The 22,124-nt window shown below is 41.2% G+C and overlaps 1 protein-coding gene and 1 long non-coding RNA gene across 5 annotated transcripts in view; both read right to left on the bottom strand.

The window, feature by feature from the left end:
• Window positions 1-5,925, bottom strand: part of ADGRF1 (adhesion G protein-coupled receptor F1) — a 37,936-nt gene extending 32,011 nt beyond the window's left edge. Inside the window, exons 1-2 of one of the 4 annotated variants that reach the window (XM_082413836.1) lie at window positions 2,578-5,925; window positions 2,350-2,425 (exon numbers count right to left, since the gene is read on the bottom strand). The gene's annotated coding sequence lies outside the window, so the exon portion shown is untranslated. Of the gene's footprint in view, window positions 1-143; window positions 165-2,349 lie in introns of those variants that run through there. The other 3 variants (XM_082413835.1, XM_082413838.1, XM_082413837.1) reach the window with 3 other exon arrangements.
• A 5-nt stretch (window positions 5,926-5,930) lies between these two features.
• LOC309638210 overlaps window positions 5,931-22,124 on the bottom strand; it is a 42,597-nt gene continuing 26,403 nt past the window's right edge. Inside the window, exon 3 of the long non-coding RNA XR_014251029.1 lies at window positions 5,931-15,602. This is a non-coding gene — a long non-coding RNA (uncharacterized lncRNA). The remainder of the gene's footprint in view (window positions 15,603-22,124) is intronic.

Here is a 22,124-nt window from a genome sequence, read left to right as displayed (position 1 = left end):
GAGTAAAACAATATCTGACTTTTCATTCAGTGCTCACACTGCTAAACCTCAATTGTTTCAAATCTACCAAAAAACACTCATTCTTTAAGATAACCTTCATCAACAAGATTTAACTATATTTTGCACATTTTAGGGCTGCATACCTCATGGCTGTTCACCTCTTTGCATTTCATTCTTTCAACCGACTGTGCATGGGAAATTTACTGTAATTCTAGGAAATGCCAGGGCACTTTCACACTTATTAATTCTTATGGATTTTTGGCCTCAACATGCCAGAGCCCTGGTTTTCATCTGCCATTGAACTGGAGCCTTGATGAGATTATTTGTGGCTTGCTGGGGAGGGGGCGTGGTAAGAAGCCCCGCCCACCCCATCCCCATCCCCCTCCCCCGCTCCCCGCCCGGTTCTGTGGACTACAGTGGTGGAATTCAGCAAGGCTAGAACCAGCTGGGCATGGGAGAGAGGATGATGATCTAGATCTTTTGCACCATCCCTCCAGGTTCCTAAGATTATTTTCATAGCTCTCAAGACCGTGTATCCAGTCCAGAACTACGGAGACCTTGACATCCTGTAAGCACGTCTCTGCTCAGACACACTCTATGTAGCTATGGGTATTCCCTGCCAGAGACCTTTAGAAAGAGAACAAGGCAGACTGTTGTGAAAGTGGCGGAGACATATGTTTAGATTGGGTCGAACGTGGTTTCTTAAAGAGCGGCCGTAAGCAAAACTGTGAATTCAGTGACACTGTCCTAGGGATGCCATCCCTCTACTTTCTGGGTGGTTCACCCTGGGGACACACCGCTGCCCCTGCTCATGTCCTTCCATACCCAGTACCCTCTTGCTTCATCCAGTTCACACTTGCTCCCAGCCAAAGTGCTAAAAAATGTCACTGACACCCTAGTTTGAATGAATGTGTTCACTTACTTTTCCTAGGAGGATATTTGTATCCCTTTAATTGTGGAATGAATGACACCAGAGGGCATATGGATGCCACAGTATTGTGCTCGCCTAACCCTCAGCGCCACAAGCGATAAACCCTGTGATGGGAACCCTGTCCTTGCTTTTAAAAAGGAATAAAGAAATACACTGTCTTTTTAGAGAAGCAAGACATATGTACCTTTGAGGCCTGTCGGCAACAATTTCCAGCAACTTGCGGTCATGCACAGAAAAGGAGTGTTTGAAGGTCAAGTTTCTAAGACTTAACACAGGCAGGCTCTCATTTGAACACTTCATGCTCATGGCTAACATTTTGCAAACCAAGTGACCAGAATAAGAAAAGCTAAATAATTTGCTCAAGGTTATGTTACTTGTTAATGGTTGAATAAAGTACTATATGTGGCTATATAATATACAATCCCTTTAAATTTGGGTTATGGTTGAATAATTAATAGTGGTTTTATTAAGAACATAACAAAAGGCTTGTGCTAATACTCTGATAAATTATAGAATGTACTTTTATCTATTTTTGTTACTTCTCTTGTCTCTGTAATTTCCAGCCTATGTGTGTTATTATCAGGTTTAGTTTAATGGATTTCTCCATGGAAATGCCAAAGTCATCATTTTTACACATTTCTCCACCCTGACCTTCTTTCTAAACCTCCTTTGGTAACTTCTCATTATTTAGTATCTGGCCTGGATGGATTACATAGAATATCAGGTTTGCATAAATTAATTCTTCATGAAAAAGAAGAAAAGGGAAAAAAAAATGACTAATTTTCAAGGACTGTCAGAAAATGTAGTGTATCGCTTTATAGTTATTTGGGGAGGGAGCAGAGGAAAGGATTAAAAGGGTCAGTTTGTGGATTTTTTAGAGTCTAGGGAAGGAGTTAACTTGGGAAGCACTTCCTGGAAATATACCAATTAGGTCAAAGCTTAAACTAATTCATCCTAAAGTGAAAATAAACTTGATCTTATCAAGAATATTTTTATTTCAAGAGATGGCTAGGGGAAATCTATGACTAATTCATGGAAGCCGCGAGATTGACATTTTTAACAATTACCCTTGGCCGAGCCGTCTTTATTCCAGTCAATCCATCTCCCAGGCACACCCCCAAGAACAGGGGTTACCGTGTTGCAATCGATAGAGGGAAGGCTGTGCTTTGAGTCAGCAAACCTCTAGTCTGAGACTCACCAAACATCTCGATTTATATAATTACCGAGAAGCTGAACTCTGTTGTATCTGCTCATTGTTTTTATCACTCTCTGTTCCTTTAGTTACCCTTCTTTAGGAAATGAGATATTGAAATAAGAGTTTTCCGCATGGGGAGGGGAAAAATCATCTCAGATTAACAGGTAGTAAGGATGATAGTAAGACACATTCTAAGGAATCAAATCACAGCTTTGGGGCTTACCTGTGATTCCTCTCTTCACATCACATTCCCAGGGAGCCCTTCCTCTGGTGTAACCGTGGCTCAATCACTTCTTGTTCTGTTTGGAAAGATAATCGTAATATCTGAGCCACAGGAGCTCGCTGGCAGGCGTACAGGCCACTGATTCACCAGCAACTCCTGCAGCACGTTGCTGCCCAGTAGGCAGACAAGCCCAGAACACACCCCCTTCAAGAAGGAAGGGAGAAATACCTTTATGTTGACTCTCCCTCCCACTTAAGTCCCTATCAGGCCTGGTAAGAGGAAAGAGCTCAGAGCCCAAGACCTAATGATTCTCCCAGCACACAGAAATCACAGAAGGAAAATGGGAGGAAAATGCTCTAGGGAAATGCAGGACACTTCTGTCCTAGATTCATGTGTCACACGATGCCACTCTGTCAAGCTTTCACATCCAGCCTCTCGACACCCAGGGTCATAGCCCATAAAGCAGAAGGAATGTAGCCTTTCATGCATAAATTTCAGCTGGGGAGAGGTGGGTCTTTCCAGTGAGGTAAGGGGAGAGGCAGATATTATTTTTCCTTTTCCCACTTTCTCACTCAAGGCTGAAGAATCAACCTGCTACTTTCCCAGACAAAGTCACCTCGGACTTCTGGGTGGAATACTGTGGAACGGGGGTGGGCAAAAGAGAGCAACGGCGTGCATGCCCAGGGCAAATGCTTTCTGTATGTTCTTTGTCCTTAGAAAACCTCGTGCTAAACCTAACTTCTTTCATAAGTTTCTTTCTAAGGAGTCATCCGATTTGAAAGCTGACACTCCACATTTACCAATGACTTGAGGTAGTTGACACTTTAAACCACTCTATAACTTACAAATGATTTGAGGCGGCTTACAATACTAATGCATAAAATTACATTAGAATAGACATAAAGAAACATAAACTATAAAAGTTCTATACATAAACTATATGTATGTACATGAACTATAAAATGGGGAAACTATAAGAGTGGAGAGTCACAGGAATAGAGACGTAGACATAGAGAACAGACAGGTGGACATGGTGGGGGGGGGGGAGGGTGAGATGAACTGGGAGATTAGGTTTGACATAAATACACTACCATGTGTAAAATAGGTAGCTAGTGGGAACCTGCTGTATAGCACAGGGAGCTCAGCTTGGTGCTCTGTGGTGACCTAGATGGGTGGGATGGGGGAGAGAGGGAGGTCCAAGAGGGAGGGGATATAGGTATACATATAGCTGATTCACTTCATTGTACAGCAGAAACTAACACAACACTGTAAAGCAATTTTACTCCAATAAAAAAAAAAAAGAGTAGAGAGTCAACTAAGAAAAAGAATGTAAATAAAAACCTATGAGGTAGTTACAGTGTTTTGTAAATTTAAAATGTAACTCTAGGGACAGAGCTTCCTAGCAATGAAAAGAGGAAGCTAGTCAGATATATTGTTCTTATTATCAGAAAAGAGGAAGTATCCATTTTCTCAGGAAGGACAAAATGGTCTTCAGGGCACTAAAATCTAACAGAAGTCTCTCTCTCTTTTTTTTAGAGTGAACAATATTCCCAATATATTAGGGTCCATATTTTCATTTTGAATACCTTTAGTGCCAATCAGGCCTAAACTCAATGTGATCCTCTTGTTTCCAACACCATCTGGGCCGCTTGGTCCTCATCCTGTCTCTTCATGACCAGGTCTGGATCTGGTCCAGTGGAAGAGCTGTCAAGAGAACAAAGCCATTCTGACAACCTCCAATAGTTCAAGGGCATCAACCATCTCTCCTGTGTCCCCCACCAGCCTGGGTGGAATAAAGCTGATCTCATAATTTAGTCAAGTTAATTCTCTTCTCCTCATGTGCTTTTTCTGAAGGGTTCTGTCTGTTTTCAGGATCCACCAATGGTACGTGGAGACCAAATTTCCATTCAATACGAAGGGTCGAGGACTTCTAGAACTATATACTCTTACTCAGTTGATCCAATGTCTAACATTCTAGGATTAGGTACCATATTTTCAGTTCAGTGCTGCCCTTTTCCTATTGTCTGTATGAAAACGCAGGAGCTTGTAGGAACATATAAGTCACTGACATCTCAGTGGGAATGTGTCTATAAAATGGACTAATAATTTATTAATTACTTAGGGAGAAAGTAGCTATGGAATGGGGTGGGAGGTGAGGGGGAGGGGTAAGGAAACGGCGGAAGAGCAGACTAAGTGGCCGATCAGTGTGGAGCTCAGCGTGGTGAGGGCTGGCAGCTCGTATGGCAGCTCTGTTATTCACTTCCAGCTCTTTTTGTCATGAAGCCCAGCAGCTTCCTAGGGGCTGGTGTATAGCCCTCAGAACCAAAGGGACCCCTACAGTTTCTTATTAGATCAAAACCATTTAGCAGATACTAGAAAATTAGGCAACCAATAAACATCAGTGATTTCATGAGTACATTGATTTTGGTGAAACCCTGAATTCAAATAAATGTATGTGTTTAATAGCTAATTCCATATTTTATAGAAGGAGATCATAGTATGCCCCATATTTAGGTTGTTTCACAAAGAGGGTTACCGATGACTCACCACCAAGCCATTTAATCACCCCTTCTAGCTTCCTCTTAGTAATATGCTAACACACGCGATGCTGAATTTTTCAATATTTCCTGGTTAGGGGATGGGGCTCCCCCATCACTGCAGAGGACAAAGAGCAAAAGGAAGAAGCATGCTTTGAGCCTTGTGGTGACATTGTGACATGTCTTTGTTATGAGCCCAAGAAGAGCCAACTTCTGCGAAGGCAGAGCTGAGAAAGTGTTGCTGCCCTGGTGTGATGGTAGTGCTCCTTCTGCCCCCAAATCTCACTCACTAACCTATGAAGCAGACACAAGGTTGTTCACCTGAGGGTACAAAGGCAGCTAAACCAATGCGTTTTGGTCCATCTGGTCAACTTGACATTTTTTTCTCTGGTGAACTTGACCACAGAGCTTCCTTGGCGAGTCTGGGTCCAGCATCCTGCAAATGCCGAAGAAGAACAAGAAGGAAGACCAGGGGCTGAGGAAGAGCTTCAGGCCTCCTAACTCCATCTGTTTGTTTTGGTCTGATGACTTGGTTTCCCAGCAAAAGAATAGAGTCACAGGAATAAGCAGCTTAGGAGAAAGGAAATAGCAAACAGAATCGTGTTACTGGAACTAGTTATCTAACTCTTATGACCTCAACAATCTTTCCCTGAGTGACGGCTGTGGGGTTGAGACAATATCTGAATTTGATCAGCAGGTGGACCTGCGAAGGACATGTACCCACGCTGAGGAGTGTCCTTGCATCAGAAGTGCTGGGTATCCTGTGCGTTTGGTCTTTGAGAAGCTCTGATCCAGGGGCTGCAAACACAAAGGGCCACCTTGAATGACATGGTGATTCAAGGGAGGGATAGGTCCTGAACTGTTTCCAGTGGCTTTATCCCATAATTGTGAAAGGGTTAAATGCAATTTTAAAAATTCAGGTATAATTAGAAAAAGAAACTGAAAGGAGAAGTAAAGAGGGGAAGAGTTGACTGTAAAATGTAAATTATAGGGCTTCCCTGGTGGCGCAGTGGTTGAGAATCTGCCTGCCAATGCAGCGGGGACATGGGTTCGAGCCCTGGTCTGGGAAGATCCCACATGCCGCGGAGCAACTGGGCCCGTGAGCCACAATTACTGAGCCTGCACGTCTGGAGCCTGTGCTCCGCAACAAGAGAGGCCGCGATAGTGAGAGGCCCGCGCGCCGCGATGAAGAGTGGCCCCCGCTTGCCGCAACTAGAAAAAGCCCTCGCACAGAAACGAAGACCCAACACAGCTATAAATAAATAAAAATTAAAAAAAAAAATTTGTTTATTTAATGTAAATTACAGTGAGTAATATGGTAAGTCTTACAAATATGGTAAAACAATCAAAATTGATGTAGTCTCTTAACACTCAGAACTAGGACTTAAAGAGAGGTAACTGGGGACTTATTGGACTGTATGAGGACAAAACTTGGTCAGTGTGACTTATGGGGAACTGTTAGGGGGAGGCAGTGTTATTGCATGATAATTGAATTGTTATTTAGCATTAAAATAAAGGACATTCAAATAAACAAGGGGAGGGTTCACAAAACGGTAGGAACTCCTTTCCCAACTACATCAGAGACAAGTGTAACAATCTACAAACCTGGGAGCCGGCCTGGACAGCAAGGGAGAAAACAAGATGACCTGTCAAGCACTGAGTATCAGCTGTCTTTACTGAGCACTAACTATGTCCCAACGACTGTTCTGAGTCATTTCCATGTGCTTTTATATCCTCAGCAACCTGTGAGGCAGTGATCACTATCATTCCCATTTTACAGATGAGGAAAAGGAGGCACAGAGCAGTGAAGGAAATGATGGGCCAGGACACTAACACAGCTTGACTTCAAAGTCTGTTTTCTGAACCTACACTCCATTGCTTCTCTAAGACAGATGAGAAATGCAAAGAGAAGTGTCAAACACTTGCAAAATAACCAAAGAAAAGATAAAGGCAAGGCTATGTCTCAGGTGCTAATGAGACACAGCGTTCTTACCATCTGAACCTTCCATAATAAGTCAGAGAGTCACCAGAGCCCCATAGAATCCACAGTTCCATTTTATTCAAGTAGCTTCAAGTGTCATTAAATTCAAGGCTCTTGGTGCATTTAACAGGGTTGGGCAATCTTCCATTCACTGCCCTTAATCAGTTCAGAATGTACTGTGTTTGAATGCCAGAGGTAACACTGAGAAGAGAAAGCCATGGACTATAAAAGTATTGAGCTTTTTTTTACCCCTTACTCTGCCTGTCTTTAAAATGTGAATTACAGAGCACTAAAAAAAGAAAGGGAATTCCATGGCAGTGGTTAGGACTCAGTGCTTTTACTGCCAGGGCCCAGGTTTGATCCCTGGTCAGGGAACTAAGATTCTGCAGGCTGCATGGGTGTGGCCAAAATAATAATAATAAGAAGAAAATAAGAATTATACAGCACCAAGCAGCCCACCTTTCCAAGCTCAGCAGACCCTCACTGGGCACATGAAAGACACAACCACAGGCACCAACATATCCCCTGTGTTCACGTGATACTCAGGAATTCAGATGAGCATCTGGGCAGCCTCAGTGGAGAAGTTTGTCCTGATACAGCTTACAAGAATTCTGCTTTTACTACACAGGTTCTAGAGTCCCAGACCCTTACCAGTAAGATGCATTTCTCCACCAGCCGAAAGCAGCAGAGAAAAGTAACACCAACGAGACTTCTGGAGAACGCTCATGAATCTGCTGGATTAGAGGCTAAAACCCAACAGACTGTCATTCAGTGCCCCCAAGGGTGCATTCCTGTGGATAAAAAATTCTCCCAGAACAAAATAAATCTGATTCCATCCCTAGGCATTTTTTCTTTGATATTGTGGCTGTCTTCAGCTTCTTCAAGAGGACAAACATATGTAGAAGATGTGGCCTGAGATTAAGGCATTCTTTTTTACTTAAGTATTGTTTCTTTTTAGCAAACCACAAGTTGAACCCAAGGCTCCAGAATGTCTTTTAAGCAAAGTGAGACATCTAGTGGCCAAGATTCACAACGTGGAAGAGGCCACCTGTAAACAAAATTGGGTACAAATGTTCAGCTTGCCACGAGTGCACTGGGGGACTTGGGGGGTGGGAGGGAGGTAACCTCTGAGAACCTGAGCTACTTTGTCCAAATATTTGGCAGGGATTCTATTTGCAGTGGAGTTCATTCACTCATCTACTTATTCATTCAACATACATTCATATTAAATGTCTACTAGGTACAAGATACTGTGCTAGGCCCTGGGGATCTCAAAATCTATAAATATTTCTAACTTTATAATTTAATAGAAAGGCTTGAGCTTAATAGAAAAACTAGGCCACCAACAATCAATTAAAATCCTTTGTGATATGGGCTAACCACAGTATGGCTGCCCCTAGAAGAGGCACTTAAATGAATCTTTGAGGGAAAGAGGAAAACATGTCTAAACCACAGGTCTCAAACGGGCACCCTGAGGGCCCCATCTGGCTCACAGATGTGTTTGCTTGGCCCAGGCAATGTTTTTAAAACTCTGAATTAGTTGTTAACATTTAAACATCCGGGGATTTCACATGAAAATCCAGATTTCAGCTTCTTTTGAAAAATGGGCAGGTCTGACAATACTGTTTCCATATTTCTGCCTTGGTGACATTTAACTGAAGCTGAGCAGAGACTGTCCATGTTCCTGTTGCTTTCTTTCATCACAGCAAAGAATTTAATTAGTTCAATGAATTTTTGGTAGATTTTACATGAGCGAGGTACAAAACTCAAAATTACAAAAATATATTCATTGGAAAATTAGTCTTCTACAACTCTTGTTCCACAGCTCACAGATCATCATCTACAAAAACACCCACCCTCACCAGTTAGGTATTGTATAAATATGTATCCCTCTCTAGCAACTTACACCAGAATCAATTTCATCTGGGTTAAAAATGTTAAAACAAAATATGAAACTATAAAGATACTAGAAGAAAACAAGGAGTTATTGCTCTTATATCCATTAATTTGTTGATTTAATGAGAAAACCTTTCCAAAGTAAAACCATAACCCAGAATGACAAAGAGAAACAATTGGTATTTGACTATATAAAAAGGTGTGGGAGGGGATTCTTCACGGCAAAAACCACAAAAAACAGCATCCAAATATAAATAATTACTTGGAAAAATATTTCCAATGTATGTCATAAGTGAGTCTTTTATTGACTATGTAAATAGTTCTTATAAATCTATAAGAAAAAGTTATGTCTGTTGAAATAAATTTCTGGCCCCAAAATGGAGCCACTTCTGACTGGAATGCCACATCAGCAAACTCAAACTTGGGTGACTTCTGTGTCCTTGTAAATGCTCTACTTGACATGAAACGCAGTCTATCCAGTTAGCCAAACACCAAGCCAGCTCTGGGCTCTACCCTTATTTCCTTGTTCTTTTTCACCCCAAACAAGGTAGACTCTGCAGCCCCAGTCAATCAGATAGTTTTTATTTTCTCTTCCTTATTCCTTATTCTTTACATATAAAAGCTTCCTGCCTTCTGCCCCATTTTGCACCTCTCTGAATGGAGACTGTTTACTTCATGAAGTGTTAAATAAAGCTTGTTTGGATCAACTAAATTGTCTTCTTTAATCATTGTTAATACAACCAAAGAGAGAAATGGACAAAGGTATATGAAAAACAAAAACAAAAAAAGAGGTAAAAAGACTTCTGAAGTATATGAAAAGCAAGGAAAAGTCTAATCTAACTTAGACTTGAAAATGAAAAATAAAACATTAATGAAATATTACATTTCACCTCTCAGGTGGGGCAAAGATCAAAAAGGTTAATACTATTGTTGCAGGTAGGAGGAAATAGGCAGTCTCATATATAGCTAGTGGGAGTATAAATCAATAAGTCTATGCCAAATTTTAAAATGTACATATCCTTTAACCTAGCAATTCTATTTTCTAGAAATAGAACCTACAGATATACTTGCCCACGTGCAGAATGATATCTGTACAAATATGTCCAATGCAGAATTACTTGTGATATGTGACAATTGGAAGCAATATAAAAGTCCATCAATACGTGTCGTGGCTTCTATTTATTTAAAATATGTTATATGCACAAAATATAAACCTTTTTTGTTTTAAGCATCTGAAATTGTTACTACCATGAATCAATTTCATCTGGGTTAAAAATGTTAAAATATGAAACTATAAAGATACTAGAAGAAAACAAGGAGCTGTTGCTCTTATATCCCTTAATTTGTTGATTTAATGACAAAAACTTTTCAAAGTAAAACCATAACCCAGAATGACAAAGAGAACCAAACAGTGTTTGACTATATAAAAAGGTGGGGGGGATTCTTCATGGCAAAAAACCACAATAAATAGCATCCAAATATAAATGATTATTTGGGAAAATATTTTGTATGTATATTATAACTGACTCACTCTTTTTCATTGTTACCACCATTGACTTAGTTGACTAATACAGAAATTAGTTCCAAGAGTGGGGCAAAAACTTCCATAAGAGAAATTTGAAAATTAATGGCATTTGCTTCTGGTCTAGCTAATGGGCAGCAAAGAAACTGTTACAGGAGACTAAATTGAAGGCAATCTATGTAATGCAGTAAAACTTTTGTGAGAACTTGTCTGGTAGATAATAATATGCTGAATAAGCTTGTGGTCTTAGATAAAGAAGTTAGAACCCCTTTTAGCACAGCTAGTGGCTCTCTTGACAGTGTAACTCTCTTAAAAACGTAGCTGGCTTTTTATCTATTTTATTCAATTAGCTTTATGTGCCAATCGTTATGCCCCAGTTCTTTTCCAGGCAGGTATCTTGAGCATATCAGGCTTTGGCGGGAGAGCCGTATCTTTGGTCTATTTTCCCGGAGCAATTTTGTCCAACTGAAAGGATTTACTTAGAACCACCTTAATTATTCCAAATGTTTAAGCAAAAGGTTTTGATGATCATACCCTTGACTTGCTCCTTGTCATGAGGCTTAGTAGTAATTGGCCTTAATCACTCAGAGGCCATCTCGGTTTTTTATTTTTCCAGTTAGAAATGGGAATTAGTTACATCTTCTGTGCGACAGATCCTGGAGTTTGGGGACTTATTTTTTTGTCCTTTTATTCCTTTTTGAGAGCAGCCATCTTTTTCTTATAATGCATAGTCTAAACCAGCCAAAGCAATTAAAGCTAGTAACTTTTTCTCCAGCTATTTACCCATTTGTTCCAACACTGTTGATTGAATAATTCATCTTTTCCTTATTGATTTGAGGTACCACCTTTATTAAGTATGAAATTCCCATGTTTCTTTGTGTCTATGTATGGATTTTACATTCTTTGCCTTCATCTGAATGTACTCAAGAACCAGCTCAATACTATTTGCTGTAGCTTCATAATACACTTCTAGATATTTACCCAAGGGAAATGAAAATAATTTATCCACACAAAGAATTGTATGCAATGTTCATAGCAGCTTTATTCATAATTGCTCAAATCTGACAACAATTCAAATCTCCATCAATAGGCACAGGGACTAACAAATTCAGATATAGCCATACAATGGAATACCACTCAGAATATATATAACATTCTTAGCATGATATCTGAGCCTGTAAGGTATAACAAGGAAGTTGCGCTCTGTGCAAGAACAATGCTGTAGAAATACAAGGTATGCCTTCCTTGGTTTACATCTGTACTCTTCCTACTTTGAATTATAGTGTCTCCGTGCCTGTTTGAATGGATGATAAACTCAATTCTATTCAACAAGTATTTACCGAGACCCTCTATGCATGGAGCCTGGCACAAAGTACTAATATCTAAATACTGTTAGAGACACAATAAGAAATAAACCAGGTCCCAGGATGTAAGGAGCTGACAGTTTTGCATGGAAAAGAGCACTAATGCATTAAACAAGTTGAGAACAATGTTATACATTACAGTGAACATTTCCAATGCCTGTTACCTGCTTACATTCAATAAAAGCAACAAGCAGAATAGTAACCTCAATATCATAAGAACTTGATCAAAACCTTAAGCTATGCCACACTTGCGGGTCCCCTCTCACTTCCACGTGCAGGGACAGCCAATTTGCCCTATGATGTCATCTTCCACAGATTGGGGCTCTAACTTTTGGTTTTCCTGCTTATTTTAGTAAACCATCACAGTGTTATCATATATTAAATTTTTAACCCTTTGCTGAACTTATTTTGTCTTCAGCATGTGGCAGCATCTCATGGAAGTAATTTTAACCCCTCTTAAAAGAGTTCCTTTAATTTGCCTTAACTTTAATTTTTAGACCTCAAAGCACACACACTCTTATGCAGAATAGTCTCCAATTTAGTGCTTCTTTCATATATTCTGTGTGCCTTTATTCATAAATTTGATTGGACACAGTCTCATGCTTACACTTTGCAAGCTGGCGACCTAATTTGTAATTTTTCATATGCAAAACTCTGTAACAAAAACTTAAAAAAAAAATCCACATAAATTTAGAAGCTTTTAGGAGGAGGTCTAAATTGATCTTTATAAATCCATACTCCCTTTCTTGGTTCCTTCACATAACAGCAGCTCACTGTTAGGCAGTAGGCCAGGGTTTGGGGTGCAGATACTTAAATGCAGGAAAGCAAATTTAAGTGACCCATTGAATGCCTGAAGATACTAACACAGCCAGAGAAAAGCACGCATAATTTTCCTAGTGTAATTAGTCAGGGTTCTTCACAGAAACAGGACCAATAGGAAATATGTATACAACTATATAGATACAAAGAGATTTAATATAAGGACTTGGCTCACGTGATTATGGAGGCTGAGAAATACAAGATGGGCTGTTGACAAGCCAGAGTCCCAGGAGAGCCAATGTGCAGCTGTGGGCTGAGTCCAAAGGCCTAAGAATCAGGAGAGCCAATAGTGTAAGTAAGTTCCAGTCTAAAAGCTGGCTGTCTCAGGATCCCAGAAGAGCAGATGTTTCCGTCCAAGTCTGGAAAACACCAATGTCCCATCTCAATCTATCAGGCAGGTGATGTTCTCTCTATTCACAGGAGGGTCAGGCTTTTTGTTCTATTCGGGTCTTCAGTTGATTAGATGAGAGCCACACATCACATTAGGGAGGGCAATCTGCTTTATTCAGTCTACCGATTCAAATGTGAATCCCATCCCCAAACACCCTCATCGACACAGCCGGGATAATGTTTGACCAAATATCTGGGGACGCTGTCTCCCATTTGACTTGACACATAAAATGAACTGTTGCACCAAGCTAACTAGCCATAGACGGTCCAGCCCAGAGTCTACAGTTCCAGATTTTTCATGCTGCTCTTCCAGGGCTCCACAAGATTTTTACCACGTTCTTTAAAAACCGTAAAATTATACTCTTTTGTTGAGACCCGTCTAGTTAACCCACCAGAAATAGACAAGAATCAAGGAGGTACAGGCATAACACAGAAGCCATCAATAGATCAAAAGCCTGCTATCCTTTGTCAATGGTATGGAAAGTTTCCGGCACTTCACCTGCGTCACCTTAGCCACCCTGATCCCACAGATGACTCCTACGACCTCAGTCAGAGGCCACACAGCACATGAAGGGCCCAACACTACGTCCAACTGCCCCCAACAACTCTGACTAGCTAAACAACATCTGGACCCTTCAGATTCACTCACCAAGCATCATTACTGTGTTCACCATGACCCAGCATCCCAAGAGGTCCCCAAGGGCAATGTCTTTTCAGAGGGACCACTTAGGCATGGGGAATACACTGAGAGGTACTCATATCAGTTCTAGTCATTAGGGCACTTTCAGGTGTTGGCTTGCATACAAGATGCCAGAAACAAAATCCAAGGAAAAGAAGCTTTTGGCTGAGGGTAGACCATCTTGGGTGGCCTTTGGGAAAGAGGTGTAATGATTCACAGAACAGGTTTCTGTACTAAGGAACAAGGAGAATTGTCCTTTGGCGAAAATGTGAGGATTCTCCCATTCTCTGGGGCGGGGTTTGGGGACCGGAGGCAGTGAATTTCTTCAGGCGTAACAGCATCTGTGCACTTCCCCCACCGACTCATGCAACCCGTTAAAGCGGTTTTCCATGCCGTTGTCCCACAACAAACACACCACAACACTTCCTCCACCCACCCAGCCTCCTTTGCCACCTACCCCTTCCTAGGAGACGCAAATAGTCTCTGAATGAAAATAGCCGAGGCAGTACCACTAATTTATTTCACCTTCTAATTTCACATTTATGGGACACTGCCTAGTGCCAGGGAATCCTTTGGATATATTTTCTCAATTAAATTTCACAACAACCTATGATGGGTTCTGTTTTTTCTTCCCTTGCACAAGGATGAAACCAAGCCTTTGAAAGTTTAGCCAGCTCACCCAAGATCACACAATCAGTGGAAAAGCTGACCCTGGAAGTCAGGTCTATCCACCTTTGGGTTCCTAAGCTTTTCATGATTGATCTTGAAATCATGCCTTAGTGCCTCTCTGTCCAAATTTAGGAATCACAAGGCCTTAAGTACATGGTTAAAAGCAAACTTTCCAAGAAGTCTTGAGACATTTCAATGGATGAAGTTTCTCTCCAATATGCACAATGCATAAAAGTTTGTGGACCTATTGGTTAAAAGAGATGTCACTTCAGAGGTTTTATTTGGGTCCCAGAATATAAATTTAAATTGCTAGATCCTTTAAGGATTTTAGATCCTTAAAAGGCACTCGACCATTTGAGAAGGAGACAATGGAGGCTTTGAGTCTAACTTCTCTGTAACTCTACTCAAAATCATATGGCTGAAAATAAATGTTTTCTTCTTTTTCCAGCTTTATTGAGATATAATTGACATACAGCATTGTGTAAGTTGAAGGTGTACAATGGGATGATTTGATATACGCATATATTGTGAAATTATTACCACTAAATAATCTGATTTAATTAATTCAACTTGAGAGCCAATGGAGAGTTCCTTCCATTACTGAGGGACTTACTGAGCTAAATACTAACAATCCTCATCCTCAGGGAACATACAATTTAAAAAAGGGCACGAACAAATAGACAGAAGGGTGATACCGCGTCACCTATAACAGGAATTCGGGTCTAATAGGATTGATGATGAGCAGATTCATCCAGGTCATTTCGTTAGCCTCCCAATGAATTGACCCTACATCACTTGAACCTGAATTTGGAGGATGCCGTTTACATTGTTACAGCAGGATTTTCTATAGCATTAATATAATGGCTAAATGTTAGATCAGCAGATGCCCAAGAGAGTACTGGGCACCCAACCCATGTCTGATCACAGAAAATGTATGTCAATTGCACCCACTCTGCCGATCAATCTCCACTCCCCATTTCATCTCAGGACACCCCCTTGTCTCTCCTGTTCCACCATGAGAAGCAGTATAGGGTAGGCGTCAAGAATAAGGACTCAGGGAGACATCCGTTGGGTTAATCATCTGATGATGCTGAATGAAATATTTCACTGCCTCCCTCCCGCAGCCTCATTCATAAACCTAGAAAAATTCATGCCTACCTTATAGGGTTGTTGTGAAGATTAAATAAGATAATGTGTGTAGAGTGCTTTGTTAGTGATTAACATTTAATAAATGCTTTTAAAAAGTAGCTTCCTGGAATGCCCATTTCCCTCTTCTCCATCTCCTCGAGTCCTGTGGAGACTTTGTGGATGAAGAATGTTGCCTGCCATATCAGTAAACAAAGGATGTTGCAGCCATCAAGCCATCAGCCACTGCAGCCAGCCCTGGCTGTGTACCCTGAGGGGTTCAGGATGGAGAAAAACAGGATACCGGCCTTAGATAATTAAGGTGCATATCAAAGGAATGATTTCAACAAGCCCAGACTCTTGTATCTTCCCGGTACATAGAAAAGTACTAAACTCATTAACTTGAGATGTCTGGTTTTCTTTCATTAACAGTAATCTTTTGATGTTCCAACTACCTGGTTTTTGTTGTAAAAACTCCTATATCCTGGCTTTTCCCTTACCTTTTCAGAGCAATCCCTCAGAGCTATCTGAGAGGCTGCCTCCTGGGCTTAAGTCCTCAGCAAGTCCAAGTCTGTGAATCAAACATAATTCTCAACTTTTAGAGTGTGCATTTTTTTCAGTCGACAACTTTCAAGCCTGAATCAAGTTCTCTTCTCCCTGGCTACTTTCTCCCCGGCTACTCCAGCTCTTACGGGAATGACTTCCCTAAGTAACCCACACTACACACTTAAGCCTTGGATAATAGGCTTATTAGATGCAGGCAATGCCTGAAAAGGAGGTGGTGGCATTTGGATGGGTTGGGGTAAATATGGGGCAGACAGGCAAGCATTATTTCCCCAGTGTCGCTCATGCTGGTCCAGGCTGGCCAGGTTGCCAGAATGTCCCCAGGAGGGGACAGAGGGGACCACAGACTGCATTTCTACTTTACCATCCTTCTCCCTCAATCTACTTTCTAGCTGTATATCCCAAGATAAGGCCAGGCCTTGGTTGCTTTATCTGTAAACTGGGCAAGCTCCCATTTTCCCAAGCTGAGGTCAGAGAGTTGAACAAGATCCGAACGTAGGACCTCCTCCAGCTCCAGATCTGGGGTTCTCCTGGCACGTGTGGCCCTGGGTGTCAGAGGCTACATCACCCTCCAGCTGAGTGCCCTGTACACACAACCACCCCAGAGGCCTCCATACCCTCTGAACAGGACATGTTGTTCGTGTTTCCCTCAACTCCCTCCAAAATCTGGAATCTCTTTCCAATCAGGCCACGAGCCAACAACTACTAATACCCAGGATGCCAGCAGGGCAGTGCCCAGAGCTCACTGATGTAAACACTGAGAAGGAATGATTGAAGTTTGGCTCTGCCTGTCCCTTTCTATGCTATCTTCAGCCAAAGGCCTGCAGGCTTTCATCTGCTGAGCTGGGCTGTGTTCAACAACATTTTTCTTCCTGCCTGCCTTGACTCCCACCCCTTCCTCTGGCTGCTGTCTCAAAGGAAATAACCAGCAAGGACAGGACAGCCCCAGCCATTTAGACTTCTTGTAAATGGGAAGGGTGCTGAGAGAGACAGCCAGCTCTCTGCTTCCTTTAATACGGACGTGGTGACAAATCTCAAGGAGGAATGAGACACAGACAGAAGAGGCGACTGGAGACTTCCTTTGGCTGGAGAAGAGGGAGAGATTTGTGATCAAAGAGTCCTGACCCTATCTGTAACCAGGCAAGGCCTATGTGCTTCCAGGTCTCGCCTAGACGCTGCAGGAGAAGGTCCCTGGTGACAGTGACCAGTAGTCAAAAATTCATATTTTTATGGCAAGACAAGAAAAATTTAAACAAAAATTCTTCTCTGCCCTTTGGTCTCCCCCCTCCCCCCACTGTGCATTGTGTATCTGCATTTGGCATCGACCAAACCTCCCCCGTTGGCAGAAATACCTGCTCAACCATAAAGACCAACATTCTCCTAGCATCAGTAAGATAACTCCTTAAAGATAACATATCTTCTGGATCTCGTAAGGGGTCACATGACCCACCACAATGGCGCTCAGATCTGGACGATATAAACTGTCAATAATAGGTCGTTTGATGTACAGCCCTCTGTCTCAAAAAACTTACAGAACTGTGCCTTGACTTCTAAGGGGCAGAAGAGTTCTCAGAGCTTTCTGAGATGCTCTTCCTGGGTTATAATCCTCCAATTTGGCTCGAATAAAATTTTCCATTTCTTTCTTAGATCAACTGATTAATTTTTCGTCAACAAAGCGAAAGAAGAAAAATCACACCATCATATTAACTGGTGCGGGAAAACATGTCAAAATTCAACATCTATTTATGATTTTTAAAATACCTCTCAGAAAACTAGGAATAAAGAGGAACTTCCTCAACTTGATAAAGAACATCTACAAAATGCCTCCAGCTAATATTATGCTTAGTAGTGAAAGACTGAACGCTTTTCTCCGATCAGAACAAGGCAAGGGCATCCACTCTCATCACTCTTTTTCAACGTGGTGCCAGAACTTCTTGCCAACGCAAAAAGCCAAGAAAGGAAATAAAAGGTATACAGATCAGAAACTAAGAACTAAAACTGTGCCTCTTTGCAGATAATGTGATTATCTACATTAAAAAATCCCAAGGAAGCTAAAACTCACACACACACACACATCCCTCCTCCAACTAATAAGTGAGTTTAGCAAAGTTGCAGTATCACCATGCAAAATCAGTTGTATTTCCATATGAAAGCAGTTGTATTCCTGGGCATTTGTATAAACATATGGTCATACAAAGCACTGTATATGAATGTTCATAGCAGCTTTATTCATAACAGCTCCAAACTGGAAACAAGTCAAGTGTTCTTCAACAGGTAACTGGTTAAACAAACTGTGGTACACCCATACCATGGACTACTATTCAGCAATGAAAAAACTACTGATACATGCAACAACCCCTGGATGAATCTACAGAGAATTATGCTGAGCAAAAACAAAAAAAGCCAATAAAAAAATTACATACTGTATGATTCTATCTATATATCGTCCTTGAAATGATGCAATTGCAGAAACAAAGAACAAATTAATGGTTTCCAGGGGCTAAGGAGGACGTGTGGATGGGAAGGAAGTGTATATGACTATAAAAAGGCAACACGCATGACCCTTGTAGCAATGGAAGTGTTTTATATTTTGACTGTATCCATGTCAATATCCTGGTTGTGATATTGAGCTATAGTTTTCCAAGATGTTACTCTTAGGGGTTAACAGTACACTGGATCATTCTGTACTGTTTCTTATAACCCATGTGAACCTATAATTATCTCAAAATAAAAAGGTTAATTTTTAAAATGTAAGGCAAATGTAGTATCAAGTTTTTAAGAAAACAAACAAAAAATAAAAGCCATGCAAACTCACTCTTACCCAGTTCTGTGGGTTCCAAGTGAGTCGTAACACCATTCCATGCTCAAGGAGAGGGGAATTAGATTCAACCTGTTGATGGGGTCAGAAACATCACAATTTTCCCCTTTAATTGGTTCTAGGTCCTATAACATGTGGACAGGAACACATGACTCATCCATTGACTTGCCTTATTTCTTCCTTTGAATGTTTTCACTTCTACTTTATGCAGAGTCTTTAAGGTGGCGGCTTAATATTTGAAGTCATAGAACATCTGAGCTGGAAAGCACTTAAGAGATCATTGTGCCCTACCTCCTCTGACTCTGGAAATCCTCCCCTTCATACAGAGAGCAGTTGAAAACATTAGGAAAGCTTAACCTAAAGCACAAACTCAAGGATCACAAGGGCCTTAAGGTAGTTGAAAGATTCTCCTTCTCCTTTCTCTGAACTTGGGGGATCAGAGTCCGAAAACTTGCTAAAGGCCAAAACATCCCAATGTTGGAAAGTGCCGTTTTCTGTTACGAAATGTGCTCACCCGTGGACAGAACAGACACTTCACCTGGATGCTCTATAGGGGTTTTTGAACCTCAAAGAATTGTAGGATTTAATGACTTTGAGTCTTTTTTCTGCCCTGGGATTCTAGAGCTGTGTTATCCAATAGGATGGACACTAACCATTGAGCACTTGAAATCTGGCTCATCCAATGTATAAAATACATATTATTAGCTTTCAAAGACATAGTAGTAAAAAAATGTAAACTATCTCATAAATGGCTTTTGTGTTGATTATATGTTGCAATGACAATATTTTGAATTGATTAGGCTAAATAAAGTGTATTATTAAAAGTTAGTTCACCTGGTTCTTTCTACGATTTTGCAATGTGGCTCCTAGAAAATTTTAAATTCCATAGGTGACTGTGTCTGACGTGATATTTCTATTGGACAGCACTGTTCTAGCTAATTTGAGGCACTTTCTCACCTCCAGGCCTCACACTTTCCTTATGCTAGTGTATCTTCCAGCCAACTGTGACATGACCCTTTCCCACTTCATGCCTTGAAATTTACTCAAAGACTCATCCTTTGGTTAAATGACACTGACACTGTGTGACATCGTTTCAAGAAGGCATTTAATACAAATTTTCTATATGAATGGGAAAGGTAGAGATTCTCTAACCCTCCCCCATTACCCGTTAACATAGATTAGTTTATAAGACTGGAAGATTAGTTTATTCGATCTTGAAAAGAACATCTGGCTCAAGTTGAATTTCAGAGGTGTTGAATTTCAGAGGATGAAACAAAGTGACATTTAGGTCATCAGGAAGCATGGAAACCAGTGGTGAAAGAAGCAGGGTAGAATGACACAACCAGGTCTTTATGTTGGGTGGTTAGAGAAGGATGGAGGTCTCAGGGCAGAGCAATACCCAAGGTGATTGGCAGGTACCGAAGGCCATTGATTGGCAAGGGTTCACAGATAAGCACCTTTGCCTCCTTACCACACTCTGTCCAAAGACATCACCAAAAGCAAAGCAGGCTCTTGATTAAAAACCCACTGCTGAACAGGAATCCTTCTACCTAATGGCATGTGTAAAGCCTCTTTCGTAAATGAACCCCTGCATCCCAAGGCTATTGAAATGATTGAATGAAAGTGCCTGGTACAGAGTATATGCAGAGTATATATGCTCAGTAAGTAGTCACAGGTATGATGTGTCTTTCCGCTGCCAACTTTAGGCAAATATTTCATATGGATGAACCTGAAGATGAATTCCTCACAGCCTCACAGGCTTTCAGTGAGCCTGTGCTTATGAAAAATAAAATAGCAGAACACACATTCAAATTAGTTGTGTTGCTAGTACATGACAGTCAAATACAAATCCATTTGCAAAAGTCATAAATCCAAATTGCGAAAGTGTTCCCTGACCCAAAACTGTAATTTTATCTTCAAAATATTAAAATGCATTAAAAGCGCTTAGCCATTTTAATGTTTGACTCACAGCAGGGAATGTTTTGTGCTAGCTAACACTCAGTAAACACTCCACAAATGCTAAGGAGGAGAAAATTCATACTCTTGATTATTAAAAATACTGGATAAGCCAAATGGCTTTATCTCCTTTCTCATAGCATACATCCTCTCAGGCAAAGCTCTTCAGTGCTTAATACTTGAGACTTGTAAGTTACACCTGTCCAACTGGAAATGGTTGAGAGTCTGTTCATTCATTCGTTCCTTCATTCATTTATTCACTCACTCAGAGAAACATTTATTCAGTTTTGGCACTGTGATAAATGCTGAAACAAAAATGAGCAATGCTGGTAATAAAGGGATATGAGTCCATGTGAAAGAGTGTACAGAGTGCCGTGAAACTCAAAGGAAGGTACCCTTGGTGGCACCTGGAGGTAAGGGATGGGTTAGTATTCAGGAAAAGTCTCCTAGGGATTAGAGGTGAAATAACTCTGGAATTGGGTCTAAAACAGATACGTAGATAATGTGGCACTGCAGTGGGTTTAGGGTGGAGGGAAATGGACCAATAGCAAGTTGGGAAAGTCAGAAAAGGAACAGCATAATTCTGGGCAAAGTGAAAAGAGAGTGCATGTTTTTGTTTTGTTTTGTTTTAATTTATTTATTTTATTTATTTATTTTTGGTTGCATTGGGTCTTCCTTGCTGTGCGCGGGCTTTCTCTAGTTGCGGAGAGCAGGGGTTACTCTTTGTTGAGGTGTGCGAACTTCTTATTGCGGTGGCTTCTCTTGTTGCGGAGCACGGGCTCTAGAGTGCAGGCTCAGTAGTTGTGGCGCATGGACTTAGTTGCTCAGCGGCATGTGCGATCTTCTCGGACCAGGGCTTGAACCCATGTCCCCTGCGTTGACAGGCGGATTCTTAACCACTGTGCCACCAGGGAAGCCCGAGAATGCATGTTTAGCCTGTCTCTGTGGGGAGTGGAGTGCAAGAGGTTTAGGTGAGAGATGAAACTAGAGAACTGAGTGGTAGGTGGGAACTGCATGATTTCTTGGTCCCACTAAAGAGTACGGGCCTCATGTTAAAAGCAATAGAGAGCCACTGAAGGAAGTTCACTCCAGATGCTTTGTAGGAGGTAGACTGCAGACGAAATAAATGGGAGGCAAGAAGAGCATTTTAATAATCCAGGGAAAAGTCAAGGACGGCGGAAAAGGAGGGCAGTGGATACATATCAGAAGTGCTGTGGAGGTCAAGTCTACAAGATTTGGTAACTGATTAGCCATAGGAGATGAGAGAAAGAGAGAAAGCCGGGATGAGCGCCCAGGTTTCCGACTCGGGTGAGTAGATGAATGGTGGTGCTCTTTCCTGGATTGGGGTACAGGAGGAAGAACAGGTTTTACAGGAAAGATAAGTGCAATTTTGAGTATGTTGAGTCTGAGCTGCCTGTATGGTATTCCAGGAGACGAGATCTTGACGGAAGCAGC

This window comes from Balaenoptera physalus (assembly GCF_965194825.1).
Source record: "Balaenoptera physalus genome assembly, chromosome: 11".
NCBI lineage: Eukaryota > Metazoa > Chordata > Mammalia > Artiodactyla > Balaenopteridae > Balaenoptera > Balaenoptera physalus.
The sequence above is the reverse complement of the archived record's forward strand: the minus strand, read 5'-3'. Positions and strand labels throughout refer to the sequence as shown.